Genomic DNA, 13548 nt, shown 5'->3' with positions numbered 1-13548 from the left:
ATGTGTAATAAAGTATATCTACCATTATAGTATCATACATTTTTACTGCCCTAAAAATCCTCTGTGCTCTACCTATTCTTTCCTCCCTTCTTCAACCCTTGGTAAGCACTGATTCTGTTATTGTCTTCATAGTTTTACCTTTTCCAGAATGTCATAAAGTTGGAATCTTACAGTAAGTACCCTCTTCAAGTTGGCTTTTTTTTTTCCATTTAGTAATATGCATTGATAGTTCTTCATGTCTTTTCATGGCTTTAAGAAAATCACATTTTCTTTTAGTGATGACTAATAATCCATTATGTGGATGCACCATAGTTCATTTATATATTCATCTTGAAGGACATCTTGGTTGCTTCCAAGTTTTGGTGGTGTTGGATAAAGCTGCTGTAAATATCCATGTGCTGATTTTTGTGTGAATGTAAGATTTCAATTCATTTGGGTTTATACTGAGGAGTGCAGTTGCTGGATTGTAAGGTAAGAGTATGTTTAATTTTGTAAGGAAATACTAGACTGTCTTTCAAAGTGGTTATATCATTTTGCATTCATTCCAGGAATAAATGAAAATTCCTATTATTCCATATCTCTACCAATATTTGGTGTTGTCAGTGTTCGGGGCTTTGGCTATTCCAATCATGTGTAGTGATACCTCATTTTAATTTGACTTATGATATGGAGCATTCTTTGCATAGGCTTATTTGCCATCTGTGAATCTTTGGTGAAGTGTCTGCTCAGGTCTTTTGCCCATTTTTTAGTCAGGTTGGTTTGTTTCTTACTGTCAAGTTTTAAGAGTTCTTTGTATATTTTGGATAACAATCCTTTATCAGACATGTCTTTCACAATATTTTCTTCCAGTGTATGACTTGTTTTCTCATCCCTTTGACATTGTCTTTCACAGAGCAGGAGTTTTAAATTTTAACGAAGTCTAGCTTATCAATTATTTCTTTGGTGGATTGTGACTTTGGTGTTATATTCAAAAGTCATCACCATACTCAAGGTCAACTAGATTTTCTCTAAATGTTATCTTCTATGAGTTTTGTAGTTTGGCATTTTACATTTAGGTTTATGGTCCAATTTTAGTTAACTTTTGTGGAAAGTATAAGGTCTATGTCTAGATTTTTTTTTTTTTTGCAAAGTTGATTTTCAGTTTTTCCAGCATCATTTCTTGAAAATACTACTTTTTTGCCAGTGTATTGCCTTTGTTCTTCTGTCAAAGATTAGTTGACTATATTTAAATGGTCTTTCTGGGCTCTTTATCCTGTTCCTTTGATCTGTCTATCCATGCTTTCATCAGTATCATGCTAAGTCTTAAAGTCAGATAGTGTCTGTCCTCTGATTTTTTTCATCTCCTTCAGTATTGTGTTGGCTATTCTGATTCTTTGGCCTCTCCATGTAAACTTTAGAATCAGTTTTTTGATTTTCACAAACTAGCTTGTGATTTTAATTGAGATTTCATTGAATCCATAGATCATGTTAGGAAGAACTGACATCTTAAAACATTGAGTATGCCTATCCATGAACATGGAATATTTCTTGATTTACCTACTTCTTTGATTTCATTCACCAGAGTTTAGTTTTTCTGTTGTAGATCTTATACATATTTTGTTAAATTTATACCTAATTTCATTTTTGCAGGTGTTAGTTTAAATGATACTGTTTTAAATTTCAAATTCCACTTGTTTATTATTGGTAGTAGGGTGGTGATTGACTTTTTTGTATTAACCTTGTATCTTGCAACCTTACTTTAAAGGCTTTTGGTTTTTTTTAAATGTTTATTTATTTATTTTTTTTGAGAGAGAGAGACAGACAGACAGACAGACATAGTGCAAGCTGAGGAGGAGCAGAGAGACAGGGAGACAGAATCTTAAGCAGGCTCCAGGCCCTGAGCTGTCAGCACAGAGCCCAATGAGGGGCTCAAACTCATGAACTGTGAGATTATGACCTGAGCCGAAGTTGGATGCTTAACCGACTGAGCCACACAGGCCCCCCCCCCCACCCCTTACTTTAATTATTTGGTTTAAGAGTTTTTTGTTTGTTTGTTTGTTTATATTTGTTTGGATTTGCTGTAAGGCAATCATGTTATCTGTTAAAAAAAAGACAGTTTTATGTCTTCTTTCCCAATCATATACCTTCTATTTTATTTTCTTGTCTTACTGCATTATCTAGGACTTCAGTACGATGTTGATGAGAAGGGACATTATCGCCATGTTTCTGATCTTAATAGGAAATTTAGTTTCCCACCATTAAGTATGATATTAGCTGTAGGTTTCTTGTAGATGTTCTGTGTCAAGTTAAAGAAGTTCCCCTCTATTTCTGTTTTGCTGAGGATGAATTGATTTTTACTTTATGACCTCATCTGAATAAGTTTTATTTGGTGAGTTAGGCTTATTTAGTTTGGATTTTAGCTTGTTGTTGACATGATAGATATGTTTGATATAAATTCTGTTACATTGTATGTTTTCTGTTTTTATAGTTTACCTTAAGTCTTTTTCATTATGTGACCTACTGTTTATGCTTACATGTTTTGTTTGAGTTCTTTCATATTATTTTATGGTTTCTGTTTTCAGAGTTTTGTAAGTCTTACTATGGGGTCTTTTTATACTTTATGTTTTATTTTTGTTATTTATAATTGTTTTTTTCTAGTAGTAATTTTTTTTATTACAGCTTTATGAAATACCTTTACTCCTCTCTTTTGTTTGAGAGAAACTTCTAAAGTGAGCAGTGCTGTTTAGCCTATATCTTTCTTCCTCTCTGACCCTTCTTTCCCTTCTGGTACTTGATATTAGTCAATCATATTGTCTAATAGTGTTTCCCTTTGTATTGTTAGATAAGGTTATACATATTACTTTTTTCATTACACTTGAATGATATCTTTTGAGTTTCAGCCACTAGGCAATCAGTGACATTACATTATGTCTCACCATCTTTTACTGCTTCTTCTTTACTGCCCCAATTTTTGCTGGTTGTATCATTTTTACACTGTCATACATTATAAAATTTACTTTTGGCTTATCCCTTTAATCTTTATATTTGTTTTAATCTCAGTTCTACAGTTAAATGAATTTGACAGCTCTTTTGCCCAGTTGTCTCTTGGATTCAGTGGGACAATAGTTCCTGAGTTCTGAGGTATACAAAACTATTAGTTTGTGGGCTTTGTACTTGAAGGAATACCTAGCTGGATATGAAATCCTTGGTCCATACTTTATTTGCTTATGCATTCTAAGTATTTGGAAGATTTACTCTCCTGGTTTATGAGATTGGCTATTATTGTAAAGAACTATCAGGCAAGATTAATGTGTTTACATCTGATAGGTGACTTGGCTTTTTTCTTTTTGTCTAGCTGCCATAAAGATTTTTTTCTTATTTTGAAAATCCAAATTTGTTATGTCCAGTTTTACTAAGTTATGCCTGATGGTTGACAATTCTGGGTTAGTTTCCTTGTGACATAGGTTGCCTTGTGTGTCCTTTCATTATATCCATTTAAGTGTCTTTGTATTCAGGAAAATTTTCTTGAATCATGTCTTTAAGTATTTGTTTCATTCTATTATCTTTTAAAAAATATTTTAGAGACATATGTTGAATCTCATTTGCCATTTTTCAGAATCTGCCATTTTTCTCCCCAATTCTTCTTAAGTCTTTCTTCAGTTCAGTTTTTTTTTTCTTTTTTAAATCCCTACCCTCTGCCCCTTCCTTTATTTTCTGAGGTATCTTTTCTGTTTTGTGCTCATTTCAAATTTATTTTCTTTTCTGTGATTTTTTTCGTCCCCTAAAATTTCTTTTCTGATTTCTGCCAGCCATATTTTATTTCCTTCCTCTTGATTCTTACCATATCTACCTTGAATTTTTCCATTTGTACTTTGTAGTCTTTTTCCTTCCCCTTGGTTTTCATAGAGATGATTTCCTTGTTAAGTTTTAAAAATTTTTGGAAAATATTTGGATACTATTTTGACCTGTGGCAACATTCTAGGGAGTATTCCTTGTCTGTTGGTAAGTTTTATGGTTTTACATTTTTTCTGTAGAATACCTTTTTTATTGCTTCTCCAGTTCTTTTTTTAACTACTCATCACTGAGTACACTGGACTTTCTGAATCCAGGTTTTTTTCAAGATGTATTGTGGTATGGGGACGCTTTCAGTATAGCTTTCCAGGTTTCACAACCCAGAGCCTCCCTCTATCTCTGCTGCAACAGAGATGGGGCTATTTCCAATAAATATGGCTCATTCATGAGATTTTTTTTTCCAGCTGTGAAATGTTTTGAATAGCCTCATCTCTTCTGATTCTTTGAACCTTTGTAAGTCCTGGAGAGCTTCTGCTACCACCTGGCTCCTACCATTTCTTGCACCCATTGTTGCAAATGTAGGATATAGTTTTTGTTCTTCAGGATGTGCTCTTCACCTTTTCAAGTATGTTTTCACTTATGATGCTTGGAATCTTCTAACACTGAGTCCTTTGTAATTCTCTGTGCTTCTTTTCTTCACTTCCCCCTGTTTCTTTCTGGCCAGTCTCACCTGCTTGTGTGGTTATTACAGATATTTTGAAGTCTGTAGATTGCACCTATCTCCTAGTTGCAAGGAAAATAATGTTTGAAAATTCCATGTAACTTTTTTTTCATTATCTTTTGTGTTTGTTTAATATCCAGAGGAGGAGAAAGTTCTGTTGTTTCCATTATTATGGATAAGGATATGGATAATAGTTTCTTGAAATTTAAGGAACTTGAAAATTGCCACCCAGCAAAAGGCAGAGTGAGGATTCAAAATTAAGTTTAAAATTTAGCTTATGTTCTGTCACTACAACCTTATGTGTCCTCAGGTTTGGAAGTATACTCACAACAGAGAGTAGTTATATGGTCAAAGAAATCTTACTCTCATTGGATATTTGTCACGGAGGTAGGTGCCTTTAAGTAGCAAGTAATGGTCCTGGAAATTTTTTGAAGCTTAATTTACTGGAACATTAAGAACTTCATGATCTTCTACAGCTTCAAGTTTCTTCCCTCCCTTCCATTTTTCCCCCCATCTTTCTGTGGCCCCAAAAGAAGACTATAGATAGATAAGGCTCTCTATTTCTTCTGCTTTTTTGCAACTTCTTTGAACACGATGATGTTTTATATTACCCATCATTCTTCCTTTCTATTCTACCTTGATTATTCCTTTTTAGAAGTAGACTCATTAATATAATATGTGCTCTCCCTTTGTTTTGTTTAAGGGGACCTCCAGTCAGACATTCTTTGGAGAGAAGGGATGAGTGGGTAAAATATGATTTCTTTTTTAATCTTTCCTAGTTTCACAAGTTTAGGGTGGTTGTACTTTTTGAAACAGATCTAAAAACAGTAATTGCTGCTGTTGACTCTGACAGGATCCTCAGCCCTGAACACTGCTGTGCCCTTCTTGAATATAGCATTTGTGGATTTGTTTGTGAATGCTTCTGAGAGTGTAAAGGTTACTCTCACACATGTGTTTACTTTGTCAAGATAAGGTTCTGGTAAAAATAGAATTGAATTGCCATGTTCTCCATCTTTATATTTCTGTGAAGAACAGTTTAGTTTTCAGAGGTTATTAATGGTTGTTTCTCTCTCTCTCTCCCTCCCCTCTCTATATATGTAGGTAGGTAGATATCTATCTATCTATCTATCTATCTATCTATCTATCTATCTATCTATAGATACAGACGATATATATGTCTGTATCTAGATATCTATCTGTAGATATATCTATATATAGATATATGTCTGTATCTATAGATAGATAGATAGATAGATATGTGCGCGCGCGCGCGCGCGTGTGTGTGTATTTGTGTATTTAAAGGCTTAATTGCTAACTCTTAAGACATCTTAGGATCAGACTTAGTTGTTTGTGCATATGGGCCCTATACACAATTTCTGGCTTATGTGTTTTTTTTTTTTGTTTGTTTTTAGCTGGGTAGATTTGTGGGAGATTGAGGGTGGAGAGTAGACAAGGAAGATGATGGTGTTTTCAAATGGTGCTTTCCATTGACTTTGTTTCTTCTGAAGAGGATATTGGTGAGTCTAGGGGATTTTTTTTTTTTTTTTGGTCTGCTTTGGGGTTGGATAAGCAAAAGATATTCTTTCTGAAGAATTCATAAGATAGTTAAAACTTTTGTTTATGCTTAATTTATAATACCTGTGACATAGCAGCATAGTTTGGTAGGAAAGACAGAGGCATTTGATAGTTTTATTTTCCCTATTTCAGGGCCTCCTTTGCATTGCAGCTTAGGAGTATTCTGTATTCTTTTTGATGCTATTGTAAATGGGATTGTTTTGTTAATTTCCTTTTCGTATTGTTCATTCTTAGTGTATAAATTTTTACATGTTGATTTTGTATCCTGCAACTTAACCATATTCACTTATCAGTTCTAACAGGCTTTCTTTGTTTGTGTTTGTGAAAAATCTTCAGGATTTTCTACATATAAGATCATTTCATTTGTGAACAGAGATCATTTTATTTTATTTTTTTCCAATTTGGATGCCTTGTATTTCTTTTTCCTGCCAAATTGCTCTGGCTAGGACTTACAGTACTATACTGAATAGAAATAGTGACAGTAGGCATCCTTGTCTTGATCCCAGTATTGGAGGAAAAGCTTTCCGTCTTTCACCATTGAGTATGATATTAGCGGTTTTTCATAAATGGATCTCAATAATGTTACAGGGTTTTCTTTCTGTTCCTAGTTTGTTGAGTGTTTTTATCATGAGCAGTGTTGAATTTTGTCACTTTTTTTCTCTATCAATTGAGATGATCATGTGTTTTTCATCCTTCATTTTGTTAACATAGTATATTACCTTGACATCATTTTTGATTATGCAAATAATTCTTACATTCAAAGAATAAATCCTACTGCATTATGTTGTATAATCCTTTTAATATGCTGTTGAACTTGGTTTGCTGGTAATTTGCATCAGTGTTTATAAGGGATATTGGTCTATAGTTTCCTTATAGTGTTTTTGTCTGGTGTTGGTATTAGAGTAATTCTGATCTCATAGAATGAATTAAGAAGTGTTTGCTCATATTCATTATTTTAAAAGAGTTTGAGAGGGATCAGTGTTAATTCTTTAAATGTTTGGTAGAATTCACCAGTGAAGACATCTGGTTCTGGTATTTTTCTTATGAGAGGTTTTTTTTTTTGATTACTAATTCAGTTGCCTTACTTGTTATAGGTCTTTTCATATTTTTTACATTTTCATGACTCCGTCTTTGTGGGTTATGTATTTCTAGGAATCCATTTAGGTATCCAATTGGATACCATCTAGGTGTCTATTATGTGGCATGTAATTTTATTTATGTAAAACGAGTAGTGTTTCCACATTCACTTTTGATTTTAGTATCAATCTTTTCTTTTTTTTCTTGGGTGAAGGTGTGAAAATTTGGTTGATCTTTTCAATGAATCCATTCTTGGTTTTGTTAACTTTTCTTTAATGTTTTTCTATTGTCTATTTCATTTATCTCTAATCTTTATTATTTTTTGTTCTTCTAGTTATGAGTTTAATTTGTTCTTTTTTTTTAGTACCTTAAGGTGTAAAGTTATATTGATGATTTTAGATCTTTCTAAAGTTTATTATTTATTTTGAGAGAGACAGAGACAGCGTGAGTAGGGGAGGGGCAGAGATAGAGGGCTAGAGAGAGAATTCTAAGCAGTCTCTGTGCTGCCAGCACAGCTGCAGGGCTTGATCTCATGAAACTGTGAGATCATGACCTGAGATGAAACCAAGAGTCAGACACTTAACTGGCTGAGCCACCCAGGTGCTCCTAGATCTTAAAAAAAAAATTTTTTTTAAGTTTCTATATTTGAGAGAGAGAGAGAGAGAGAGCAAGTGGGGGAGGGGAAGAGAGAGAGAGAGACAGACAGACAGACAGACAGACACAGAATCCGAAGCAGGCTGCAGGCTCCAAGCTGTCAGCACAGAGCCCAACATGGGGCTTGAACTCATGAATCATGAGATCATGACCCAAGCTGAAATCAGATACTTAACCAACTGAGCCACCCAGGTACACTGCCCCTAAATTTTTTTAAATGTAAGTGTTTATAGCTATAAATTTCTGTCTTAACATTGCTGCATTTCATGTTTTAGTATGTTGTGTTTTATTTTCATTTGTCTGAAGAGCTTTTCTAATTTCTCTTAGGATTTTTTCTTTGACCCAAACAAGAGCATATTATTTAGCTTCCTCAAGTTTGTGAATGCAACTTTTCCTTCTGGTATTGATTTCTATTTTTTTTTCCCATTGTGGTTGAAAAGATACTTTATATGATTTCGGTCTTTAAAAATTCATTGACTTGTTCTGTGTTCTAACAAATGTTGTGTAATGAAGAATATTCCATGTGCATTTGTAAAAAGTATTGGGTGGAGTGTTTTGTGTATGTCTGCTAAGGGTGCTGTTGGTTGTAATGTTGAGTTTCTTTATTGGTCTTCTTTGTATCCATTATTGAAGGTGGGGTAGTGAAATCTATTATTTTAGACCTGTCTAATTTCTCTCTTTAATTCTGTTAATATAGCTTCATGTACTTTTGAGCTTTGATGTTGTTCCATATATGTTTATAATTGTTACATCCTTTTGGTTTGTTTTATCTTCTCTATTTATTGTAACAATTTTTGACTCAGTGTCTTTTTTTGTCTCATTTGTATACCCACTCTTGCTTTCTTTTCATTAGTATTTACATGGAATATTTTTCAGCTGTGTATGTCCTTAGATCCAAAGTGAGTTTCCTATGGGGGTGCCCGGGTGGCTCAGTTAATTAAGCATCCAACTCTTGATTTCTGCTCAGGTCATGGATCTGACTTTGAGCCCCACATGGGGCTCTGTGCTTACAGTGCATAGCCTACTTGGGATTCTCTCTCTTCCTCTCTTTCTGTCCCTCCCACATGCACTCTCTTTTTTTCTCTCTCAAAGTAAATAAATAAACTTAAACACACACACACACACACACGCACACACACACACACACACACACACACACACACACACACGTGATTCTCTTATGGACAAAATATAGTTTGATCTTTTTTTTTTTTGAAATTCCAAACGCTGACAGTCTATGTCTTTTAATTGAAAAGCTTAATCCATTTGTGATAGGGAAGAACTTTTTATTCTGTTTTGTGTTTGTCTTATAGCATTTTTGCCTATTATTTCCTCCATTACTGTTGTTGGTTGATATTTTTGTAGTGATGTGTTTTACTTTCTTTCTCATTTACTTTTGTAAATAGTCTGTAGATTTTTTTTGTTGTTGGTACAATGAAGATTACATATAATATCCTAAAGTTATAACAATCTGTTTTAGGTTAGTACCAACTTAAACTCCATTGCATATAAATATTCTACTTAAAAAAAACAAACCTCTGTTCCTAGTCTATGTTATTGATGTCATAAATGATACCTTTGTTATGTTGTGTACCTATTAACATAGATTTGTACTTATTCTTTAGACATTTCTTTTAAGTCCTATTGATAAATAAAAAGGTTATAAGCCAAAATTACAATGTTACTGGTTTTTATTTTTGTCCATGTGTTTACCAGAAAACTGTATATTTTTGTATGGCCATGAGTTATCTGTTGTCCTTTCATTTCTGCTTGATGTACTCCCATTAGTATTTCTTGGGAGTGGGAGGTCTAGTGGTAATGAACTCTATTATCTATTATATTAGCTTTTGTTTATCTAGGAATGTCTTAATTTCCCTTTCATTTTTAAATAACGCAGTTTGCCAGATACTGAATTCTTAATTGACACTTTTTCGCCCCTTTCAGCATTTTAAATTTATCATTGCACGGTGTTCTGGCTGGCTAGATTTCTGCTGAGAAATCCACTGATAATCTTATTGAGGATCTGTTTTATGTAATAGGTTGTTTTCTTCTTGCTGCTTTCATGATTCTCTGTCTGGTTTTCTGTGGTTTGATTATAATGTGTCTTGGTGTGAGTGTCTTTGTATTTATCCTGTTTGGAGTCTGTTGAGTTACTTAGAGTTATAGGTCTATGTTTTTTTTCTCTCAAATTTAGGAAATTTTTGGCCATTTTTCTTCAAATAGTGTCTGCCTTTTCTCTCCTTACCTTCTGGGACTCCCATAGTACATATTTTGGTCCATTTGATGGTGTCATTAAGTTCTTTAGGCTCTGTTCACTTTTCTTCAATTTTTTTCTCCTTCTCTGGCTCAATAATTTCAAATGACCTATTTTCAAGTTATCTAATTCTTTCTTCTACCTGTTGGAGTTCATTATTAAATCTCTCTAGGGAATTTTTCAATTCAGTTATTGTGTTTTTCAACTTAAGAATTTCTTTTTGGTTCCATTTTATAGTATCTGTTGTTTTTTTTTTTTTTTTTTTCATGTACTGTTTTCTCGATTCTCTTTAGATCTTTGTTCATGGTTTCCTTTGGCTCTTTGAACATATTTAAGGCACTTGTGTTAAATTCTTTATGTAGTATGTGTACTTCTTGTGTTTCTTCAGGAAAGTTTTTACCATTTAATTTTATTCCTTCAAATGAACCATGTTTTCCTGGCTTTTCCCTCTCCAGTTTTATTGAGATATAATTGACAGACATCACTGTGTAAGTTCTGCTTTTTTTGCATGCCTTATTTTTATTGCATGCAATAAAATAAGTAAAATAGTAAAATAAAATAAATATATCTAAATATATATATAACTTATATATATATTTAAATATATATATTTATTTATATTTATATATATATTTATTTATATATATAAATTTATAATAAATTTATAATAAATATAAATATAATATTTATTTATATATAAATTTATATTTATATATATAATATATATATTATATATATAATATATATTTATATATAAAATTTATATATAAATTTATATATATATAAAAATTTATATATTTATATATAAATTTATATATATATTATAAATATAATATATTTATTTATATATTTAAAAATATTTATTATATATATATATTTAAATAAAATAGTAAAATAAAACTATGCATTTGGCAAAAAAAATCCCAGCCACTTCCCCGTGTCTTTTTATAGTGGCTTAATTCCTAGGGAAGACCTTCACTGATTAGTTGGACATGTTATGAATTTGGGATTACTAAGTTGTGAAGGCTTAATGCTTTTTGGGCTTTTTCTGGATATGTGTCTTGCCTGGGCCTGTGTGTATGCTTTCTTGATTTTTCCATATATACTGCTTGTAAATTTTTTTTTTCAACGTTTATTTATTTTTGGGACAGAGAGAGACAGAGCATGAACGGGGGAGGGGCAGAGAGAGAGGGAGACACAGAATCGGAAACAGGCTCCAGGCTCTGAGCCATCAGCCCAGAGCCTGACGCGGGGCTCGAACTCCTGGACCGCAAGATCGTGACCTGGCTGAAGTTGGACGCTTAACCAACTGCGCCACCCAGGAGCCCCCATATATACTGCTTGTAAATGTCTTAATTCTCTAAGATTCTCACCTTGATTTTTTTCTCTTGACCTTTCATTTTCTATTATATGCCTCTCTATAAATTTCTTGCCACATGCATCTATGCATCTTATAGTCTCCCTGCAGCCTTTACTGCTGCTTTCTATTTCCTAGCAATTTTCCTAGCCTTAGATCCAAGCTGTGTTGGTTTTGTGCTGTCGGAGCTTTGAGTTAGGTGACACAGAGACTAATTCATTATTCAGTGCCCAGACAGGTTAGAACTTTGCTAAATAGGTCTCATCTGCTCCTTCTGTTTCAAGAGAGGAAATTGGGAACTGGGTTGCCACCTCTTCCAGATTAAGGCCATGCCAAGCTAGAAGGTTTTGGGACAAGGGTGAATAAAAGTGCTAGGAAATTTCTTACTTTGAATGTGGCTTCTTGATTAGTCCTTTGCTGCTTGATTGCTGTAGGCTTTTGTTTTCTACAGCTTCTGTAAAATTAATGTAGCCAGTCTGAAGTTGTGTGTTTTTTGTTTCTGTGGATGAATGAGGGCCTGGAGTCTCTTAGTTTGCTGTGTTGCTGACATCACTTCTCCAGATGTTTGCCCAAGTAATACATCAATGGTTTAGCTCAAATGACTATAGACATTTAGTTTATTTAACTACTTTTAAAAATGCAATATGAAGTTGTCAACGTTTTACAGTAAAATTTCTCATATCAAAGTTTTCATTTTGCTGATATAAGTGCAATGCCACTTCCTTTTATTCACAAAAATGAAATTTGCTCTTAGTGGTGATATGAATTTTTGTCTGATTTTGGGCAATCAGCCATAATATGGGAATCTTTTCCAACTGCTATTGGGTTTCCAGTCTTTAGTTTTCACATAGGGTACTGTCAATTAGAAATTACATTTATTTTTGTGATGGAAAGATGTAGAGAACTAGAGGCAGTCTGAACTGATGTATACATAGCCTGTTAAAGTGCAAATGGAACTGGGCCTGTGATGACTTAGATACTGTGCTTCTTGAAGGAAGGAGAATCGGTAAATGACCATTTGAGCCTTCTGATTGTGTGATTCGGAGACTATTCATCTGGTGTTCTGAACCCAGAATCTGTTAATAGATCTAAAGCAAACTTTCTTGTAAAATATACTCCAAAATCATTTTGCCGAGGATTTGCTGAAGTCTTCCTCAGTGTACAGTTTGCCTCTCAATACTGATCGAAAGGCAAGGGTGCATGTTGTTAGATACTGATAGATGTACTATAGCCTTTAGTGAGTTCGTGGCAGTTTAGGGTGTACCTTGTTTCCAGGGGCCATCTCCAATGTCACCAATATCCACCTTTTTTTTTTTAATTTTTGTTTATTTTTGAGAGAGAAAGAGAGAGAGGCAAAACTTGAGCAGGGGAGGGGCAGAGAAGGGAGACACAGAATCCAAAGCAGGCTCCAGGCTCTGAGCTGTCAGCACAGAGCCCGACGTGGGGCTCGAACTCACAGACAGTGAGATCATTAACTGAGCTGAAGTCAGAGGCTCAACTGACTGAGCCACCTAGGCGCCCCACCAATATCCATCTTTATGGTTGTCTAGTCTGGAACCTGGTGTCAACACAGAGTGACTGAATTGGACCCCTGAAACTAAAATGAATGGAAAGAGGTGGCTGTTTCCACCTCACTTCCATGCCTTTTTGACACATTGATAGTAATATGTTAAATATACAGATTAAAGTTGTCATACTGTCACACTGTGGCAAAGAATGTTTGGCACAGGGAAACTTTTAGAGGCTGTGAGTGCTCCTCCAGTTAGGTCTATGTTGTCAAGTTTTGTTTGTTTGTTTCATTTAATCAGACGTTACCTATTCATTTTATCTAAAATTGGATACTCCTAACAGTGCTTAAAACTTAGGAGCACTTGGGGACTTGATGAATCTGGAGATCTAGTGAGAAGCTGACTTGATCTTTCCATGTGGATAACCTGGATGGTTCTCCAGATGCTGTTTAACAGAAGGCTCTGGTAATCAACTCACAAGAGAAATTAAGACCCTTTGCTCTTTGTCTTTCTTAAGGAGTTGATATTAGATGCCAGTTATTAGGGAGTCTTATGAGAGAGTTACTTAATCACCCACATTAAGTAGTGAAAAATGTTGAGACATACTGATGGCATTTAGTGTTTCTAGAAT

General features: G+C 34.0%; 1 protein-coding gene across 20 annotated transcripts in view; it reads left to right on the top strand.

Moving 5' to 3' along the window:
* The window catches only part of LDLRAD4 (low density lipoprotein receptor class A domain containing 4), a 440311-nt gene that overhangs the window by 129104 nt on the left and 297659 nt on the right, over positions 1 to 13548 (top strand). Inside the window, exon 1 of one of the 20 annotated variants that reach the window (XM_011287951.4) lies at positions 5905 to 6009. The exons of the other annotated variants lie outside the window; for them this stretch is intronic. The gene's annotated coding sequence lies outside the window, so the exon portion shown is untranslated. Of the gene's footprint in view, positions 1 to 5904; positions 6010 to 13548 lie in introns of those variants that run through there. 20 annotated transcript variants of the gene reach the window in all.

Source organism: Felis catus, chromosome D3 (genome assembly GCF_018350175.1).
Source record: "Felis catus isolate Fca126 chromosome D3, F.catus_Fca126_mat1.0, whole genome shotgun sequence".
Taxonomy (NCBI): domain Eukaryota; kingdom Metazoa; phylum Chordata; class Mammalia; order Carnivora; family Felidae; genus Felis; species Felis catus.
Note: the sequence above shows the minus strand (reverse complement) of the source record. Positions and strands in the feature narration are given on the sequence as shown.